General features: G+C 39.0%; 1 non-coding gene across 1 annotated transcript; it reads left to right on the forward strand.

The window, feature by feature from the left end:
- Positions 1-10438: 10438 nt before the first annotated feature.
- LOC118986645 (U6 spliceosomal RNA) lies at positions 10439-10544 on the forward strand. The gene has a single exon (XR_005066421.1). It is a non-coding gene; the product is annotated as a U6 spliceosomal RNA (small nuclear RNA).
- Positions 10545-22189: the final 11645 nt, after the last annotated feature.

Raw genomic sequence — 22189 nt, forward strand, 5'->3', positions numbered from 1 at the left:
TGCAATAATTACTAAAATTTTCCAACTCTTGAGTTCCCCTATCATTCTGTATCATGTTAAGTGAAATAAGTCAATCTGAAGAGGCAAATATTATATGATTTCCCTTATATCTGTGTAACAGGCAAATATTTTGCAATGTATTTTTTCCTATAACTCAGCCCTTGAGCCCCACTTGGGTCATCTGACCCAAGCCTTTGGAACCGAAAGCAGTGGGGCACCTATAAAGCTACCAGCCCTGCAGGTAGTCCTGATAAATAGGAATAACAGTAAGTCAACACAGGTGACTGTGCAATTCACTCAGCTTTTATTGAAGCAGGTTCAATCTCAACTAATAATAATCAATTAGTAGGAAAAACACTCAGAAACAATCAGTTACAATATCATACAAAGAGAATTGGAGAACAACAAACCCGAGTCCCAAGAATCCAGATCAGGTCTGGGTCCAGGAGGCAGCTGGGCAGTTAATGTGTTGCAAGGCAAAGTCAGAGGGATGAAATCAAAACCGAACTCTTTCTCCTGAGGAAGAATGTGCAGGGTTTCAAAGTAACTTGTAACTTGCTCTCAGGATGCATTTTCTGTTGTCTGAAGTCCTCTGCTTATATACTGATGTATGATGCAATGTTGCATCAGCTTCTGGGGTTTTTTTTTTATTTATCTTTAGAGGGGAAGGGAAGGAGAGAGGGAGAGAAACATCAATGTATGGTTGCCTCTGGTGTGTCCCCTGCCAGGAACTGGCCTGCAACCCAGGCACGTGCCCTGACTGGGAATCGAACTGCGATCGTGTGGTTCGCAGGCCCACGCTAAATCCACTGAGCTACACCAGCCAGGGCAGCTTCTGTTTTAATACACGTTGTTTTATGCAACATTGGTAGGCACATGTTGTTTATGTTACTCTACTGTGCATGCTCTGAGAGGGTGGTGTTACGCTTTCGATGAACACATGTTGTTTATTCCCTTCTATTGCACCACATTCAAGGGATTGCATGTTCCTCCATCATTGCTGTACTGCACATGCTCTAAATGTGTCTTTTTTTTTCAATGCCATCTTAGTAAACAAGACTCATGTCCTCTTAGTTCAGTTCTCTCTACAATGTGGAATCTATAACAAAACAGATAAAATAAAAACTGATTCATTGAAACCAAGACCAGATTAAGGCAGGGGTCCCAACCTCCTAGACTTGGACAGGTACTTCTCTGGGCCTGTTAGAACCGGCCACACAGCCAGATACACGCTTGAACATTACCTGCTTGAATCATCCCCAACAATGCCCCACCCCCAAAGTCTATGGAAAAATTGTCTTCCATGAAACAGGTCCCTGGTGCCAAAAAGGTTGGGGACTGCTGGACTAAGCGTTGCCAGGGAAAAAGAGGTTTGGAGCAGAGTGAAGCAGGTGAAGAGATTAGAAAGTACATAGTGGCAGTAACAAAATAGTCACCAGAATGTAAATTAGTGTAAAAAATATAGTCAGTAAGTCCTGGCTGGGGTGGTTCAGTGGATTGAGCGCTGGCCTGCGAACGAAAGGAATATAGTCAGTAATAATGTAATAATTATATATGCTGGGTAATGGAATCATCAATGGGAATATTTTGTAAACTATATGATTGTCTAAAAGTTCTAGCTGCATACCTGAAGCTAATACAAAATAATACTCAAAGTAAACAGTGATTGAAAACCAAAAATTTTTAAAGAGGTGAAGGGAGGGAAAAAAGGAGAGAAACATCTTGCACCAGCCCCAACTGGAGACTGAGTTTGCAATTTAGACAGATGCCCTGGCCAGGAATCAAACTGGATACAGTTCAATTTGTAACTCCAAGCTCAACCAACTGAGAAACACCAGCCAAGGCAACAAAAAAAATTTTTTTAAGATTTTATTTATTTATCTTCAGAGGGGAAGGGAAGGAGAGAGGGAGAGAAATATCAATGTATGGTTGCCTCTGCCAGGGGACACACGATGTATCGTGTGTCCCCTGCCAGGAACTGGCCTGCAACCCAAGCATGTGCCCTGACTGGGAATCGAACTGCGATCCTCTGGTTCGCAGGCCTGTGCTCAATCCACTGAGCTATACCAGCCAGGGCAACAAAAAAATTTTTTTAATATATTTTATTCATTATGCCATTACAGTTGTCTCATTCCCCCCCCTTCACTCCCCTCCACCCTGCACACTCCCTCCCTGACAACTCCCCCCTTTCATTCATGTCCATGAGTAGTCACAAGTTCTTTAGATTCTATATTTCCCATAGTATTCCTGCCCTCCCCCCTGTCTATTTTCTACCTACCATCTATGTTACTTATTCTCTGTACCTTCTCCCCACTTCTCCTCCTCCCACTCCCCTGTTGCTAACCCTCCATGTGATCTCCATTTCTATGGTTCCGCTCCTGATCTAGGTGTCCTCTTAGTTTGCTTTTGTTTTAGGTGTGGTTGTTAATAACTGTGAGTTTGCTGCCCTTTCACTGTTAATATTTTTTATCTTCTTTTTCTTCAATAAGTCCCTTTAACATTTCATATAATAAGGGCTTGGTGATGATGAACTCCTTGAATTTGACCTTATCTGAAGCACTTTATCTGCCCTTCCATTCTAAATGAAAGCTTTGCTGGATAGAGCAGTCTTGGCTGTAGGTCTTTGGATTTCATGACTTGGAATACTTCTTTCCAGCCCCTTCTTGCCTGTAAGGTCTCTTTTGAGAAATCCGCTGACAGTCTGATGGGAACTCCTTTGTAGGTGACTGTCCCCTTATCTCTTGCTGCTTCTAGGATTCCCTCCTTCATTTTCATCATGGCTAATGTAATTATGATGTGCCTTGGTGCGTTCCTACTTGGGTCCAACTTCCTTGGGACTCTCTGAGCTTCCTGGACTTCCTGGAAGCCTATTTCCTTTGCCAGGTTGGGGAAGTTCTCCTTTATTATTTGTTCAAATAAGTTTTTCACTCGTGGCTGTTCCTCTTCCCCTTCTGGTACCCCTATAATTCAGATGTTGGAAAGTTTAAAGACGTCCTGGAGGTTCCTAAGCCTTTCCTCATTTTTTTGAATTCTTGTTTCTTCCTTCTTTTCTGTTTGGTTGTTTCGTTCTTCCTTCTGGTACACTCCCGTGATTTGAGACCCAGTTTCCTTTCCATCACTATTGGTTTCTTGTTCATTTCCCTTCATTTCAATCAGTTTAGCCTTCACATGTTCCTCTAATTTGTGGCTAAAACCAACCAATTCTGTGAGCATCCTGATCACCGGTATTTTGAACTATGCATCTGAAAGTTTGGCTATCTCTTGGTCACTTAGAATTATAGGCTCTGGGGCTTTGAGCTGTTCTCAAGTCATAAAGTTTGGTCTGTTGGCACCTGTTATGTTTGAGGGGTGGAGCCTTAGGTGTTCACCAGAGCTGGACGACCCAGTCACTGGGTTGTGACGCTATATGTGGGGGCAGGGTCAGAGAGGGAAAAAAATGGTGCTTTACTCCGCTCCGTGCTCTCTCAGATTTCTGTCCCCTCTGCAGCTTCTCACAAGCAAATGGGGCCCCTCTGGTGCTGGTTCCCAGGCATGTGGACCAGTGTACTCTCCAGGACCCTGTTGGTCTCTCCAACGAACTCTCTGTGAGCCTGGGAGCCTCTCCCGGCACCTGGACCCCGAGAAAGTTGGTGCTTTCAGGCTCTAATTCCTGTTACTGGGGCCCTAGCCTGAGCATTGTCTCACTGTTTCCTCCTTTGCTTGGTTTATCTGCAGGAGAATGTGTGACCACAGTCAGCCAGCTGCCCTGCGCCCTCACTGGGTCTGCCCGACGCCACCCCACGCCTGGGATCCAGCAACCACCTCCGCCTCCGCCCCTGGGTGGGTGGGACCAAACAGTCTTTCCAGCCCAACACCACTCCGCCGCTGACTCCGCCCTTCTTACAGGTCTGGCTGAGTGGTTTGTTTTTGTTGGACTGCCATACAGTTCAATTTTCACTGTTTTGGCTGCATTTTTGTTTCTAAAACTTAGCCGTCTTTAAATTTAGTTGTGGGAGGGGGCACAGTGTTTCCACCTACGCCTCCATCTTGGCCGGAAGTTTGGCAACAAAAATTTTTTATAAATGTTCCTGTGTGCTTTTTGTCAGTGGAGAAGCTTTGCTTCTTGCCAAATTTAAGACACTATGTTGAACAGTTTTAAGGCGAAGCTTACATTTAAGTGAGCCAATTGTGTTAGAAAGTAAGTTGTTTTGAATTACCTTTGAAAAGGTTTAAGTCAACAGCTATTTTTGCCTAAGATTGCAAGCTCTTCCTGCTGGTGAGGATGATACAACTCTGTAGGAACTAAGACGCTGGAGGTGGGAAGGGAGTTGAATCCAGAAACATTACTGCAATTAGAATTCACGGAAAGTTTTATTGAACAACTACTGCAATTATATGTATAACCATTAAGTAGAATGTGAAATACACAGCTGTCCCTGGGTACAACAATCATGTAATGAAACTCAGCAGTGTTTCCCTTTCTATTCCCCATTCACCAGAGAGGCCAGGATTCAACAAGGCTCATTCATTGTCTTAATAGAGACAAGACCTGGGATGTGAGAAAGACAAGAAGATGTAATTATTCAGGACAATGTGCATTGCTTTTAAAGAGGAAATAAGGTTTTAAAACTTGATGTAAAGTACATTAAATGTTCTCTACCATACTTGGAATAGTTTTAAACATCTTTGAAATTTCCTTATATCAGGACATCCTTCAATCAATCGTATCCAAATATAATTTCAAATTCATTATATGTTCCTTGGGACAGTAACTACAAAGCTTACTTTTTATTTTAAAATTGTAACCTTTTCCTTTTTTGGTATCCTATATCAAAATGTTCTGTAAGGTGTGAATAAGCCTTGTATAACCTAAAGATAACACTTGGATTAGTTTTTGCCTCAAGAATCACTAATTTTGCAACATTTAATAGGGAGGTATATTGTCTGCAATATAAACCTAAGGAAAGTAAACTAAATTACCAAATATCAATTAAGTTTCTCTCTCTTTCTACCCAATAACTTTTGTTGTTATACATGCTAGTCAATATCTGTGAAGTGTGTTTCCTTTGGAAGGTTTCATCTATAGAGAAATAGTGAGACTGTGTACAGTGAGCGGAGCTCAGGGGCAGTGAGCTCAGTCCTGGGAGTTGGGATAGAGAGCCAGGGGAAGGGTTGTTTCCTATTTTAACTCGAGAGCAATTTATCTTCTGAAGGTTCAATTTTGCCCATATAATGCACATGTTTTGATCAAATTTTTGAGGGAAAATAAGGATGCCCATTACATAGGTGGTATCTGAAATACCTTGTATCTGTTTTGTAATTATGTTACATAAAATTTCTTGTATCATAATATGCTCAAAATAAGTGGCAAAATTCCTTTATAATACAAAAAAAAACAAGGATCTAATGGAAATAAAAATTGAATAAAAAAATTAAAATAAAAGATATTTTCCTGAAACTTGGGCCAAAAACATGGGTGGACATTATACACAGAAAAATACAATATATTATTTATGTATTTATTTAAAAATAATAAAAGCTCACTGAAATATTAGGGTAAAAATACTTTCAAAGTTCAAAACTTGTATTAGTTCTGAGGAAAATGTATGCTCTCTATTGGAAATAACTTTTTAGATAGTTTTGTAGTATGTATATTTATTACATGGTTGAACCAATACCTGCCAAGAGCATCTTCAAAAGCTCCACAACAAAGAGATTAACTTGCATATTTCTCGTTAAAAATGATTGGCATAATTGATTCTATTGATAATTTGAAAACGAGTGCTTTTTGCTTTTATTGTTCACAAAAGGCAATAAGCATCCTTATCACATGTCTCTGCATGTGGCAGTGGCATGGAAGTCAGGAAGAGGTTCCTTTGAGGTGATCTACCTGGGAAGGGGTGTCTATGCAGGCCTGCATTAGAGATGGGGAGTAGGCTCTGTACTATCACCAAGGCTGGTCAGTACAGTTTCTTTAGAGGCATATCTGAATGTCCCTGCAGCTCTACAGAAACCAGGATTAAAGAAAAGTATATACATAGCCATAGCTATGTACTGATGTGTGCAAATGCCCAAAAACTTAGGGAAAAGAAGACTGATGAATAGCCCTGGCTGGTGTAGCTCAGTGGATTGAGCTCGGGTCTGCGAACCAGAGGATCGCAGTTCGATTCCCAGTCAGGGCACATACCTGGGTTGCAGGCCAGTTCCTGGCAGGGGACACACGGTACATTGTGTGTTTCTGGCAGAGGCAACCATACACTGATATTTCTCTCCCTCTCTCCTTCCCTTCCCCTCTAAAAATAAATAAAATTAAAAAAAAAGAAGACTGATGAAAGAAATATTCTGTCTGACTTCATAAATGCATTTAAAGAAAAACCCAGAAGCTTTCTGACTCAAAAATATTAATAATTTTTAATACAATGGACAGTTCGAAGTTCAAATCTAAGTTAACAAGTTTTTTTTTTACATTTTTGTCATTCCATTTTATTTTGACTGATAGAATCAAGTTAACAAGCACAGCTGAATGTACAGGGTCTGGCACAAATAATGCTCCTTTTTAATTTTAATTTTAAGATTTTATTTATTTTTAGACAGAGGGAAGGGGAGGAGAAAGATGGAGAAAAACATCAATGTGTGGTTGCACTCATGCACCCCCTACTGGGGACCTGGCCCGCAACCCAACTTCTGTGCCCTGGCTTGGAATTGAATCGGCAACCCTTTGATTCACAAGCTGGCATTCAATCCGAGCCACACCAGCCAGGGCTTAAGTTAACAAGCTTTTATTATACAATTTGGTTTAACATGTACATAAGTACTTTGGCAAAAAAAAAAAAACCCTCATTGACAAAACATAATGGTGATTTTCTGAAGAAAAGGGGGTTGTGGGAAGGGAGACAAGAGGGTAAAGGAAGGATAAGTGTTGTTGGAAGGACACTTGACTTTGGATGTTGAACACACAATACAATATGCAGATGCTGTAATATATAATTATACCAATGAAATGTATATATAATTTTATTAACTATTGTCACAATTCAATATAATTTTTTAAAAAAATTATGTACCTAGTATTTTTTAACAGAAAATATTTTTTATTCATGCATATCTGACAAAAACTTGGTGGTTATTTAAGCACTCCCCCTCAACAGGTGTTTTATATTTTTAAAGATTTTATGTATGTATGTATGTATGTATNTAATGGTGATTTTCTGAAGAAAAGGGGGTTGTGGGAAGGGAGACAAGAGGGTAAAGGAAGGATAAATGTTGTTGGAAGGACACTTGACTTTGGATGTTGAACACACAATACAATATGCAGATGCTGTAAAATATAATTATACCAATGAAATGTATATATAATTTTATTAACTATTGTCACAATTCAATATAATTTTTTTAAAAAATTATGTACCTAGTATTTTTTAACAGAAAATATTTTTTATTCATGCATATCTGACAAAAACTTGGTGGTTATTTAAGCACTCCCCCTCAACAGGTGTTTTATATTTTTAAAGATTTTATGTATGTATGTATGTATGTATGTATAGAGGTAGAGGGGAAAGGAGGGGGAGAGGGAGACAAACACCAATGTGTGAGAGAAACATAAACCTGTTGCTTATTGTGCAACCCCAACCTGGCCTGCAATCCAAGCATGTGACCTGATTGGAAAACAAACCAGTGACCATTTGGTTCATAGGCCGGTTCTTGACCCATCGAGCCACACCAGCCAGGGCAGATTCAGTAGGTATTTTAAATAACAGTGGTTACAATTTAGCCAAGACATAGAAGCTATCAATATATGGGAGCTAAATGTAAGAAGTAAGCATATAGATATTCTTAGATAAAGTCATAAGGTTAAATGTTCATGACCTTGAATCTGCCAGTAGATTTTTAGATATAATACTAATTCAAAAAACTGAGAGATGATGATGTAAAAGAAATCGGTCTTCATCAAAATTAGTGGTCTGTGCAATAAAGGGCACTATCACATAAGTAAAAAGTCTATCAAAAGGGAGGAAATAATGTAAGTTACAGACCTTATAAGGGTTTACTATCCCTAATATTTGAGTAATTCTGACAATGCATACCAAAAACAAGAAATCCAAATTTAAAAGGTCCAACTCTCGTTTTATGCTCAATAGTATTTGCCGTCTATACTCAGATGCTCTTACATTGGGTGCATTAATGTTTCAAGGGTTATATCCTCTTCTGAAATTGATCCATTTGTAATTATGAAATATCCTTCTTTCTTTTTGTAGCCTCTCTTTTAAGTTTTCTCTTTTGACATGAGTATGGCTACTACAGCATTTTAAAATTTCCATTCAAATGAAATACCTTTTTTCACAATGGCATAAACTTTTCTTTATTGCAATTCCAAATTTCCAAGAGAAAGTAATCAGTCATCAATTAAATGGTTCACATTTAAAAACAAACAAACAGCCCTGGCTGGTGTAGCTCAGTGGATTAAGCATGGGCCTGCGAACCAAAGGATCCCAGTTCAATTCCCAGTCAGGGCACATGCCTGGGTTGCAGGCCAGTTCCCAGTGTGGGAAGCATGAGGCAACCATACACTGATATTTCTCTCCCTCTCACCTTCCCTTCCCCTCTAAAGATAAATAAATAAAATCTTGAAATTTTTTTAAAAAAAAACTTTAAAAAATAAATAAAAACCAAACAAACAAAAAGTGTTTCCCTGAGTTATCGATCAGACCTGCTCTGACCTGCCTGAGGACCTGCCAAAACAAGTTTCTGGGTATCTAAAAACTGTCTACACGTTGTTGACTCTTAAAATTTACCTCTACCACATAGGTCAGCTCACTATTAGCGTGGTTATTTTCATGCCTATTATGTATACACAGTCCACTATGAGATGTCTCACTAGAACGAATTCTCTGCAGAGAAGGTTCTTCTCAAGCCCAAAGGTAGAGCTGAATAACTTTTTACCTTTTGATTTTCACTTTGTATCTTTTCATCTAAAGTGGGTCTCTTGTAGACAGCATATTCATGGCTTTTGTTCTGCTATCTATTCACTACCCCATTTTTTTTAAGATTTATTTATTTATTTATTTTTAGAAAGAGGAAAAGGAGAAAGAGAGAGAAACATCAATGGGTTGCCTCACATATGTACCCCATCTGGTGACTGAATCACAACCCAATTATGTGCCCTGACCAGGAATTGAACTACAGACCTTTTGCTTTGCAAGACAACGCCCAACCAATTGAGAGCCACACTGGTCAGGGCTACCTTCTGTTTTTCACTTGATCATTTAATACATTTGAGTGGGAGATTCCCCAGATGTGTACTATTTTTCACCTCTGTAGATAACAAGGATTTTATTATAAATAATTATTCCAGGTAAGATCTGTTCATTTTAACATCTTTTTCTCTTGTCACATACTTTCTCACGAGTCTTTCATTACACTATCAAAGGTACACCTTTCATATATTACCAGTATTATTTTAGAGACTAAATCTTCTATTCCTAGCTTTTGCAACAAGGTCTGGTTGTCTTCAGATGTCAGAGCTGAAAGATACAAAATAAAGGTTCACAATTAGGAGACTCATGTCACTATATGTTGCAGCTAAGCAATTACTAAACATATTACTACATTTTTTAAATTGTTTATTTAAGCCCTGGCTGGCGTAGCTCAGTGGATTGAGCGCGGGCCTGTGAACCAGACTATTGCGGTTCGATTCCCAGTCAGGGCACATGCCTGGGTTGCAGGCTGGTTCCTTGCAGGCTAACTACCAGCAGGGGACGCACAAAAGGCAACCATACATTGATGTTTCTCTCCCTCTCTCCTTCTCCTCTAAAGATAAATAAATAAATAAAATATTTTAAAAAATAACAAAATAAAAAAAATAAATTGTTTATTTATTTACTTTATTTTTAGAGAGGGGAAAGCATGGACAAAAAGGAGAGGACCATCAATACGTGGCTGCCTCTCACACGCCCCCAGCTGTGGACCTCGTCCAAAACCCATGCATGTGCCCTGACTGGGAATCAAACCAGCTACCCTCTGGTTCACAGGCCAGCACTCAAAAATGCACCAGCCAGGGCTATATTATTACATTTTTGAGTACTTCAAAAACATCAAATGTTCAAAGCAAGACCAAGAATGGTACAATGAGAAAAGATCAATCAAAAGGAACAAACAGTTGGTTACCTTTGGCCATCATAATGATCAAATCCCCATTGCCACACAATGACAATATTATAAGGAAACTCCCAATTCCCACTTTCTACTCTAGAGAGATGGAGGGTACAGTGTGTTCAAAGATCTTGCCATTTAACAATGTATATGAAATATGTTTTTCTGTTTTGTGTGAAACAGAGTGCTAAAACCATGTCAATAAGTGGTGCATACACTCTATTGCATACTGAAGAGATGAATAATTGATCAAACACCACAGAAACTGCACGTTGGACCAATATCAAGCATATAAAAATATATGGAAAATGTGCTCGCTTTGGCAACACATATACTAAAATTGGAACGATACAGAGAAATTAGCATGGCCCCTGCACAAAAATATATGGAAAAGATTAGGGATTTGTTTTACTTTTTCATTATAACAAGTAAACAAAGTAAATATAGACAAATGGGATCACACCAAATATGAAAACTCGTGCACTTTTTTAAGGAAATACTCAGGTGGTCAAAATCACAACCTGTGGAATATAGTAAATTTACACAAAGCTTGTATTTTATAAGTCTTTCATATTCAGAATATATAAAGAGGTTTTACAGAACAACATGATAAAACAACTAACACAATTTTTAAAACAGCCAAAGATATATGGTTAATTAATATAAAAAAGACAGGAATACAGAATGTGGTGAGACAGATTCTTTAGTAAATGGTACAAGAATAACTGAACCAGTACAAAAAATAATATACTTCAACCATTTTCTTATGCCACGTAGCAAAAGAAACTCAAAATGAATTAAAAACTAAAATATAAGACCTAAATCCATGAAACAAAGAAAGAATACTCAAAAACTCTGCCATTGCTCTTAGAAACTTTTTTTTATATATCTTGGTAGGGATAGCAAACAAGAAAAAAAGTTAAACAAGTGAGACTATAACAAAATAAGTTTTTGCATAGCAAAGTAAACCATCAAGAAAACAAAGAAACAAAAAAAAACCCAATCTACTGAACACAGGAAGTTATCCACCAATGATGCTAAATGTGCAAAATATACAAGGAATTCACAAAACTTCACACCAAAAAACAAACTTTCTGATGAAAGAATGAGCAGAAGATCTCAACAGATATTTCTCTAAACAGTACATAAAGATGGCCAATAGACTTATGAAAACATGTTCAACATCATTCATTAGCACAGAAATGCAAATTGAGAGAGACCACAGTGAAATAGCAGCACATATGTATCAGGATGGCAATTATCAATACATTAACAGGCCTAGCTGGTGTGGTACAGTGGACTGAGTGCCTGCCTGTAAACCAAAAGGTCACAGGATCAAATCCCAATTAGGGCACATGCCTGTGTTATGGGCCTGGTCTCCAGTTGGGGATGTATTAGGGGCTACCAATGGATATATCTCTCACACATCAAGTTTTTCTTCCTCTCTTCCTCCTTCCCTTGCTCTGTCTCTAAAAATAAATACATGCAATCTTTAAAGCAAAATTAACAAGAATTGGTAATGATGTGGAAAAATGAGAACCCCCAAACATTGTCAGTGAGATTATAAACAAATTGGTGCAGCACTATAGAAAACAAAATGGAGGTTCCTCAAAAATATACCAACAAGTACCATATAACACAGCAATTCCATTTCTGGGGATTTATCTAAAGCATATGAAAAGACATATTCAAAAAGGAATATATACCACTATATCCACTGGAGCATTATATATATATAAAAAGAACCACTGGCATAATGGTACTGAAACTCTAGAATAAATAAGAGATTTAATTTTAGTTAATATATAATATCAGAAAAATTGTATCTCAATATAAGCTTAATATAAGCTTCTCCTTAAAGCTATGATTCATTATGTGCTTATTTAAAATTTTTCTAAAAACTACAAATATAATATCCATGTTTTTGAATATAAAAAAACCTTAATTTTATGTACTTCACACTTTCTCAAGGCAAATTCTTTACCAATTTTGTTTTTTTTTAATTTTATTTATTTATTTATCTTTAGAGGGGAAGGAGAGAGGGAGAGAAACATCAATGTATGGTTGCCTTTTGTGCATCCCCTGCTGGGAGTTGGCCTACAGGGAACCTGCCTGCAACCCAGGCATTTGCCCTGACTGGGAATCGAACCGCGATCCTCTGGTTTGCAGGCTTGTGCTCAATCCACTGAGCTACACCAGCCAGGGCTACCAATTTTGTTTTTTAACCCAAAGTGTTATGATTTAAATTCTCATGTCTCAATCATTAAGGAAAAATACAAACAACACACAAAAAAGTCATCCGAATCATAAGGAAAAACAGAAGCCACGAGATGGGGAAAAGTATTTGTAAAAGAAAGTATGTACATACTATTGTGTAAGACATAGAAAGATGTTTTCAAACTCAACAGTGACAAAAAATTGCTAAAAAGGGACACAACGCTTAACAGAAAGCATGCTAAAAATAAATATATAGATTAAAAATTAGTATCTGCAAGGAAACGCTACACCTTATATCACTAAGAAAATGCACATTAAAACAATGAAAGTCATACAAACAGCACATTCAAGCAACACTAACCCCTCCTGGGAAGGGAATCCAGAATGTTGACAACAGTAAATGCTGCTGTGGATGCGGAGCAGCCCTAACTCTCTTTCACTTCGGGTGAAAATGTAAAATAGTACTACCCCTTGGGAAGAGAGCTTGAGATCTCACAAAACTAAAAATAAAGGAGAGGGCAGGGTAAAAAGGGGCAAAGGGGAAAAACTGGGCCAACAACAGTAAAATATATAATAAAATACTTTAAAAAAATCTTTAACAGCCCTAGCTGGTATGACTCAGTAGATTGACCACGGTGCTATGAAACAAGAAGTTGACAGGCCAAGCCCTGGCTGGTGTAGCTCAATGGACTGAGCATGAGCCTGCGAACCAAAGGGTCACTGGTTGGATTCCCGATCAGGGCTCATGCCTGGGGTGCAGGCCAAGTCCCCAGTGGGGGTCATGTGAGAAGGAACCCCACATTGATGTTTCTCTCCCTCTCTTCCCCTCTAAAAATAAATAAATAAAATCTTTTAAACAAATAAATAAATAAAAATTAAAAAGTCATTCACAGACCTTCTTCTCTGAAGTACCTGTACTGAGGTCTATGCATCTTTCCTATGGTTCTTTATGCCCATCCAAGAAACAAAAGTTTGCATCCACCACTGAAACACACACAGACACACACACACACACACACACACACAATCACTTTACAACAATAAAAATGACCAGATTCAGCCCTGGCTGGTGTAGTTCAGTGGATTGAGCACAGGCCTGTGAACCAAAGGATCATGGTTTGATTCCCAATCAGGGCACATGCCTGGGTTGCAGGCAGGTTCCCTGCAGGGGATGCATGAGAAGCAACCATACATTAATATTTCTCTCCCTCTCTCCTTCCCTTCCCTTCTAAAGATAAATAAAATCTTAATAAATTATAAATTATAAAATAAATCTTAATAAATAATAATAAAGATTTATAAAAATCTTAATAAATAAATAAATAAATAAAAATGACCAGATTCAAAGAAATAAACACCACCAACTATTTCCAAAAATGTGAAAAAACTAGACAGTATACATGATTGAATAAAAGATAAATTGATACAAACATTATGAAAAACAAGAAAGAGTTTGACAAAAATTAAAATAAAATTGCTTTGTCATTCAGCTCTTCTACTCAGGGAATTTATCAAAAAGTATTAAAAGGTGGATTTGTAAGAGATGTGTACACACCTATGTCCACTGTAGTATTCCTCACAAAAGCCTATATAGGGGAAACAACCCCCATGTTTACAGAATAATAGGTAAAAAAAATTACTATATAAATAAAGTACTGCTTTGCCAGAAAAAGACGTTACACCCTATACCATAAAGACAAACATTGAAGACTTTTTTAAGTGAAGCACACAAGTCACAAAAGGCAGACATTATAGGGTTCCACTTAGGTGAATGTCTTATGAAGTCAACATCATAAAAAAGAAAAAGGTAGTCACCTGGGTGTTGGTTTCAGGCAAATGAGGAAGTGGATGTTTAATAGACACTGAGACTTTTCTGTAAGATGGAAATTTCAAATGATCACATGCACAACAAACAGAATACACTTAATACAACTGGACTATAGAGTTATACATGGTTAATATGGTAGATTTTTTTCCTCACATAGGATTTTTAAAACATTTTATGTACTTGTATGTTCAGAGGGAGAGTAAGGGAGGGAGAAAGAGAGGGAGAGAAATATCAGTGCGTGAGAGAAACAATGACTGGCTGCCTTTCTTGTACATGCCCTAACCAAGCGCAGAATCTGAAATCCCAGCATGTTATGTGCCCTGACTAGGAATTGAACCTGCAATATTTGAGTTTGCAGGACGATGCCCAACCAACTGAGCCATACAGGTCAGGATGGTTTTTATCAAAATATACAATAAAATATAATATCTAAAAGGGATAGTTAAAAAACTTTATAAAAATTACATCAATTGAGAAAAGTTTTTTCCCCTCACATAAACAGAAGATAAATTCAGCTATGAAGAGATATAAGTAAGACTATTTCCAAAATTCATAGGATCAATCAATCACTGACCATTAACAGCACGCAGAAAGAAACAAGGTTAAGTCATGAATACTGCCGGGGTAAAAACCACACAAACACGCACATAATGTTAATGGCAACTGACATATGGCTGATTCATATTTGAATTAAGTCCCACAATGTTAAGTGCACTGATTGGAGAACTATTATTCACATTTGTAACATAGAAATGAAAATCAAAAATGCAATCAACTAAATTAGGGGAATCAATCATAAAAGAGGAAACATGCTGGAACACCAGTGGGAATTGTGGCTGAGTGAGACTTATGGATGCTGGAGTCCAAGTCTTTCTCTTAAAGAGCCCACACACAGATTTACTGGGACACCCTCGCTCTGAACCCCAGCTTTAGGACAGAAGCTTGAAAGGCACCAGGGACATAACAGGAGAAACTAAATTGTCTGGCTTCGGGGCAAAGACAGGAGTGGCAGCTTTCTCCCACATAGCAGCCCTGGCAGAGGCAATTATTCCCTTGCTGAGCCTCTCCCACCATAGAGCTACCAACCAGTGCCATAACTGACTCTCCCTCTACCTGGTTAACTCTGTAGCCCTGTCCTGGTGACTCCATAAAACCTTGCACCAATCACATTGTCAGCCTACCCAAGATACGTCAAGTGGCCTTCCTATACAAATGGCTTCTTTTGCCTCATGCTTCAGACTCTCCTTAATCTCAGAAACAAACTGCATCTGGCCTCTGCAAGCCCAGTACCTCTCACTCGGTGACCGCACAGACAGCACTAGCTGCAGCAGGCTTTGAACTCCATCTCGGCCTCCAAATCCAACACAAGTAGGAACCATCTGCACGTCGCTCTGTGACTGGTGCTGGGTGAAACTGGGCAGTTCCTAGGTGGTGGCTGACCTCACACCTGAAGAGAGGATCCAGAGCCGGTGCACCCAGTGAACCGCTTAGAACCATGTCAGATTACAACCCTACCACTTCTACAAGCGACACATTCATGGGGCAGACTCGGAGAGCACCGAAGCCCACTGAACATTTCCTTAAATATAAAGTGCCTAATAATTCTGTAATTCACTTCTTGCCAAATGAGTACATTTGAGCATTGCTCTATCAGCACTTCTTTAAAAAAAAAAAAAGCAGAAATCTGACCAAGGTCTAATCAGAAAGTGAAAACTCGTCAAGGCACAGTCTCAGGCAGCAATGGACAGAACAAGAGAGAATGTTAAAATGACAGCACAATGAACAAATCAGGTTAACAATAAAGACTTTCATTGAACAACAATAAAAAATGTACTGGAAAAAAATAAAAGACTTTCCTACATGGTGGTCAATGTTCTAAGGCCACCTATAGCAGTGATTTATTGAAGAACTCTATACAGTAAGGAGATACATTAAGCTATTCTAACAGAAATTGGAGAACACAAACTGGAAATTTTGTGTGTTAGTTCATACAGAGCAAAACAACATTGTGAAGTGAAATAGAGAATCAGATTGTCTCATTTGGGGGAGATGCACTGTGTTGCGATGAACTCACTGAGTCTAAAGATTGTAGGATCTTCTTTGAAGCCTCCATAGGGTTAGAAATTATAAACCAGAAAACATGACACCTGTCCCCAGGGGTCCTGGGATTTCTGCAACAAATTCCAGGATCTCAACTACTTCCTTCATATACTCCATTCATGAGACAAAAACAAAACTTAAAAAATAACACTTAACTTACAATTTTTCAGCAACGTGCGCAGATTTTCTTGGGTCGCCAACACAATGGAAGAGGAGCCAGACCATGGTGGCCCTCACAGTCGAAGAGGAGGATTCTGGCCCCAAGTCCTAACAGGATAACAGAGGTCACTGGAGTAGAACAAGAATCCCAAGATAGTATGGGAGCAAGGGACATGATGGAGAACAGGTGGCCCTCTGTGACAGCAATAGAAATAAACCTGGGCTTTTCAAAGTCCTTTCTGTTGAAGCACAACTTCCCAAATCACACCTTAAAGTCTGCCTTCCTCTGTGACCTTTGGCCTCTCACCTGTGTCATCTGCTTCCCCATTCCCTCCTACCTGGGTGGGTGGATATTGACTTTTTTCTGCACATGTCCCAGAGTTCCTTAATTTCCTCCACAATAGTGACCAGGACTGGCTGAGGGAAAACACAACCTGTTTATAAAAGAAACATTAGTTTTGATGGAGATTCTCCCATTTACAATCCAGTTAGTGCTCAGGTAAGACTGGTAGAACAATAATAAACTTCAATTTCTCCCTTGAATGCAAAAATCTGAAAGGCTACCATACAAAGCATAAGTCCCTGAAATACTTTAAATTAATAAAGAAAAGGAAACCCTGCAGGTGGAAGGTCTCTGAAAGGAAGTCATCCTCACCCAGGGAGACCAGGTTCCTGTAGTTCTCCATCATCACATCCCTGTACAATTTTCACTGAGCTGGGTCCAGGCATTCCCACTCCTCTTGAGAGAAATCTATTGACACATCCCTCAAGGTAAACAGTCCCTAAAAAATAAAGACACATTTACCAAGGGGCCACCAAGGGTTAATCATGTAACCCAGACTGAAAAGTGTTAGAAGTGGTTTTAACCTAGAATATACTGTATCTAGTAAGATCATTTTGACCCAGTGATATTCTCTAATGTATTTTTAACACAGATAAATGAGGCTGACACATGTCCACCAATCCACTGCAAAGACTTTACTTTTCAGAAAAATAACCTTTAAAAATGAAGGGATAGCCCCAGCTGGGGTGGCTCAGTGGATTGAGTGCCAGCTTGTGAACCGAAAGCCTGCTGGTCCCATTCCAGGCAATGGCACACGACTGGGTGGAGGGCCAGGCCCCTGGCTGAGAGCATGTGAGAGGCAACTGATGTTCCTCTCACATATCCATTTTTCTCTCCCTCTCTTTTTCCCTCCCTTCCCTTCTCTCAAAAAAAATGAAATCTTTAAAATGAAGGAATAGATATAGGCATATGGATGGTTGAGTATGGTACTTGTATCATTGTGTACATTTCTCAGCAGGAAGAGAAAGACTTGGTGAGTTCAAAGTATAAGTACTTCTTCACGCTTACTTCACCCAACAAAGAACTGCAGTCTTGTAAAAAATGCAGGTTCTGAATCAGAAGTTCTGAGATGGGGCCCGTGTTTCCACATCTTTAACCACCTCACTTTTCCCTAGTGAGATCAATGTCTCACAAGCCATACTTCAGAATAGCACAAAAAGGAAAACATAGAAAATAATTCATACATGACTTTTAGTTGACAGACTTTTATAAAATGTACAGTTCTGGAGGAATAGCAAAGATATCAGCCACATATTATTTGAAAATTTAGTGAAGGTAATCTTAGAACAAGATTATTCTTCCTGAAACCATATTTTCTGAACCATACAGTAAAGCATATACCTAAGGTTTACTCCAAACTTTATCTAAAATTTTTTCAAAAAAATAAATAGGCAAAGACATATAAAGAGACCTCATGGATGTTCATTACAGTTTCTGTAACTGAGAAGAACAGAAACACTTTAAGAGTAAGAAGACTAAATATAAATATGTCAACTGTTAACATTTACTCACAGATATATACATGGAAACTAGGTAGAAATAAAAATTTATACAAAGCACAATTTTCACAATTTTCATGACAATGAAATTAAAATTGTTTTGCAATTCTCTATATCTCGTAAGTCTTTTTGTTTGCTACCTTTTAAAAAAGGAGTAATGCACGTAATGATAAAAACTAAATCAAAGCTAGTGTTTTTTAGTCTCTTATTACCTTTAAAATTTTTGTGTATCATAAGGGAACAGTTATATTATAGAAATTTTTTATGATTTTATTTTTTTATTTTTAGAGAGGAGGGAAGGAAAGGAGGATGAGAGGGAGAGAACTATCAATGTGTGGTTGCCTCTTGAGTGCCCCACACTGGGGACCTGGCCCATAAAGCAGGTATATGCCCTGACTAGGAATGGAACCAGCAACCTTTTGGTTCACAGCCCATGCTAAATCCATTGAACTACACCAGCCATTTTTAGAAATTCAACAAAATGCAACATACATTAATATGAGTCTTGTAAACTTTCTTGAAAATATAGAAAGTTATAATATAGAAAATAGAAAATATATTCTATATAGAATATAGAAAGCTATAATGTACATATCTGTGACATGAGCGTGGAATAGAATGAAAATTTACAGGTGAAAGGCCTCATTGAGTCAATCCTTCATATCAAAAGCCAACGATTTCTAGGAAATGAACAAAGGGCCTTCATTTTCCAAAGCAAACAAAAACTGAGAGAGGGTTGTTTCCGCATGCAATATGATGGCTTTTCTCAAATCTCTCAGTAATTCCTTGTTAGACCCTTGTTAATGATGAAGGGAAGCTATTAACAATATAGTAAAGAGACTACTAAAGCCAAATGAATATCAGGTGACTGAAGCACACACAAGAACAGAGCACCCATGCTGTGACATTACGGGGGAAAAAAACAACAAAACAAAAGAAATCATTGCTGTAGCTGGTGTGGCTCAGTGGATTGAGCACCAATCTGCAAACCCAAAGGTGGCTGGTTCAATTCCCCTTCAGTGAACAGGGTAGGATTGTGGGCCAGATACGGTGTTCCTCTCCCTTTTTTTTCTCCCTCCCTTCACCTCTCTCTAAAATATTTTTTTATACTCCTTGAAAAACATTTAAAAAGCAAGCCTGCAAACCAAAGGGTCACCAGTTTGACACCCCTGTCAGGGTACATGCCTGGCTTATAGGCCAGGTCCCCAGTAGGGGGCACATGAGAGGCAACCACACATAGACTGTTTCTCCCCATCTCTCTATCCCTCCCATCCCCTCTCTAAAAATAAATACATTCTTTCCAAAAAATGTTTTAAACTAAATAAATTATGATAAAGTGTTCATAAATAAACATTAATGTTTGCAAATATCAATGCACATGTACATCCCATGTATTGAACACAAATACTGTAGTGCATTTAAATAGCAAGACTTTTGCACCAAATTAGTGAGTCTCTTCTCTCAAGTCTCCTTTGTCAGAACTTTCTGAGGTATCCTGACCAGTAAAATGAGCATTTCTTATCCTTATCTACAGAGCTGATGCTGCAGCCACATGAACCTAAAACCTACATTTTCCTTCTTCATTAATACCTGAGCCTCTGACAGCCATCAAACAAGGCTACTGTGTATGCGTGGTTTCCCAAGTGGATCTGTGACAAAAGGGATGTTTTTAATACTTGAAGATCATTAATTAAAAGCAGGAATTCTTCAAGGCATTGGGGAGCCTGGATATACATAGTAAATAGAAGGCTCTGGGACAAAGGAACAAGTATATAAGCTGCTGACCTTGACAATCACAAGAAAGGGAAGAAATAAGTAGACAAAACAACCTCGGTAGATAAGAACATCAGAAGCAGAGAAATAAATGTTACAGGTTCTAAACCCACTGATGTTAGGAAGAAAAGCAAACTTAGCTTCTGACACAGTACACATCATTTACCTGAGAAGCAGCCATGTTGTCCTGGTCCTGCTCCTGCTCCTGCTCCTGCTCCTGCTCCTGCTCCTGCTCCTGCTCCTGCTCCTGCTCCGGGTTTTTTTCTCAGGCGATGATATGCCCGGAGTCAGGTCTGCATTTTAAGAATGTGAATTCACGGGCCTGCGAACCAGACGATCAGGGTTCGATTCCCAGTCAGGGCACATGCTTGGGTTGCAGGCCAGTTTCCAGCAGGGGCCAGTTCCCTGCAGGGGATGCACGAGAAGCAACCATACATTGATGTTTCCTTCCTCTCTCCTTCCCTTCCCCTGTAAAGATAAATAAATAAAATTTTTAAAAAAAGAATGTGAATTCAAAGGTTTCCACACAGCCCTGTAATCTGCTTCCAGCACATTCACAAGCAGAAGGAACTGAAAATGCTGGAAAGGTCCCCTACCCTTGTCCTTTGTAACAGGAGAGTCAGGAACAGTAAACTCCTACATGAACTCCCCACTGGCAATTTTTTTCTTCTTTTCAGGTGCTCCTTTTCCCCACAGATGTCCACAAATTCATACAGCAATGAGAATAAGAACTGTTTTCCTCAACCGCAAACCCAGGAAAGCACTCTGTTGCCTCTCCTGAGCAAAGCGTGCTCCCAGCTTTACAAAGGCATGCTGCCATACCTTTCCTTTGCCCTTCAATCTATAACCTTTGTCCTTCCTTTCTGCTAAGATCCAAGGTTCCTTCTTTTAAAGTTTTATTTTCAGAAAAAGAGAGAGAAACATCCAATGTGCGGTTGCCTCTTGGGCACCCCCAACTGGGGTTTTGGCCCTCAACCCAGACATGTGCCCTGACTGGGAATAAAAACTGTGACCCTTTGGTTCCCAAGCCAGCACTCAATCCACTGAGCGACACCAGCCAGGGCTCTTTTTTTCCCCAATGTTTTTATTTTAACACAGTCTTGCTGATAGAATAGTTAAAGAATAGTAAATAAACTTTTTCCTAAAGTATTTGATAGCGTACTCTCATTATGTCCCTGGGAATTTCAGTATGCATTTCTTTCTTTTTTAAAAGATTTTATTTATTCATTTTTAGAGACAGGGGATGGGAGGGAGAAAGAGAGTGAAAGAAACATCAATGTGTGGTTGCCTCTCATGCACCCTACTGGGGACCTGGACTACAACTGGGGCACGTGCCCTGACTGGGAATGGAACCAGTGAACCTTTGGTTTCACAGGCTGGCACTCAGTCCACTGACCACACCAGCCAGAGCCCAAGGGACCTTCTTTTAAGTCTATTGTTTCAATTTCTTCTGGACAGAGTATCTTTAAATAAAAACATAATAAAATAATAAAATTATTCTTATTAAAAAAACATATGACCCAGGTGAGTGATTCAGTTTTTGTAGCATCACCCCATACACCAAAACTTTGTGCCTTGATTCCTGGTCAGGGTAAGGGTTCTATACCCCTCAGTACCCATGTGAGAGGCAGCTTATCCATACGTCTCTTTCACATTGATGTTTCACTCTCTCTCTTCCTCTGTCTCTATAATCAACAACCATATTCATGAATGAGTATTTTTTTCAATTATTTATTTATTTATTTATTTTAGAGAGAGGAGGGAGGGAAGGAGAGGGAGAAAAACATCAATGTGTGGTTGCCTCCCACATACCCCAACAAGGAACTTGGCCTGGAACCCAGGCATGTGCCCTGAATGGGATTCAATCTGGTGACCCTGTGGTTGGCAGGATCGCACTCAATTCACTGAGCCACACCAGACAGGGCTGAATGAGGATTTTTTTTAAATGCATCCCAAAGCACTCCTACAAATTCCTGGGATCACCTTAGCATGTCCCAGAGCACCTCAATAAACAATGATGCTCCACCCAGAGCCGTTGTCCAACTCTGTCTAGGATGACACAGCTGATGTCATTTCTCAAACTTCTCAGGTGATATAATAGTAACCTGAAGGGAAACACTTTAGCTTAAATACGCATGCAGA

This window comes from Sturnira hondurensis, unplaced genomic scaffold, assembly GCF_014824575.4.
Source record: "Sturnira hondurensis isolate 20B ecotype Veracruz unplaced genomic scaffold, ASM1482457v3 Scaffold0004386, whole genome shotgun sequence".
NCBI classification, from domain to species: Eukaryota; Metazoa; Chordata; class Mammalia; order Chiroptera; family Phyllostomidae; genus Sturnira; species Sturnira hondurensis.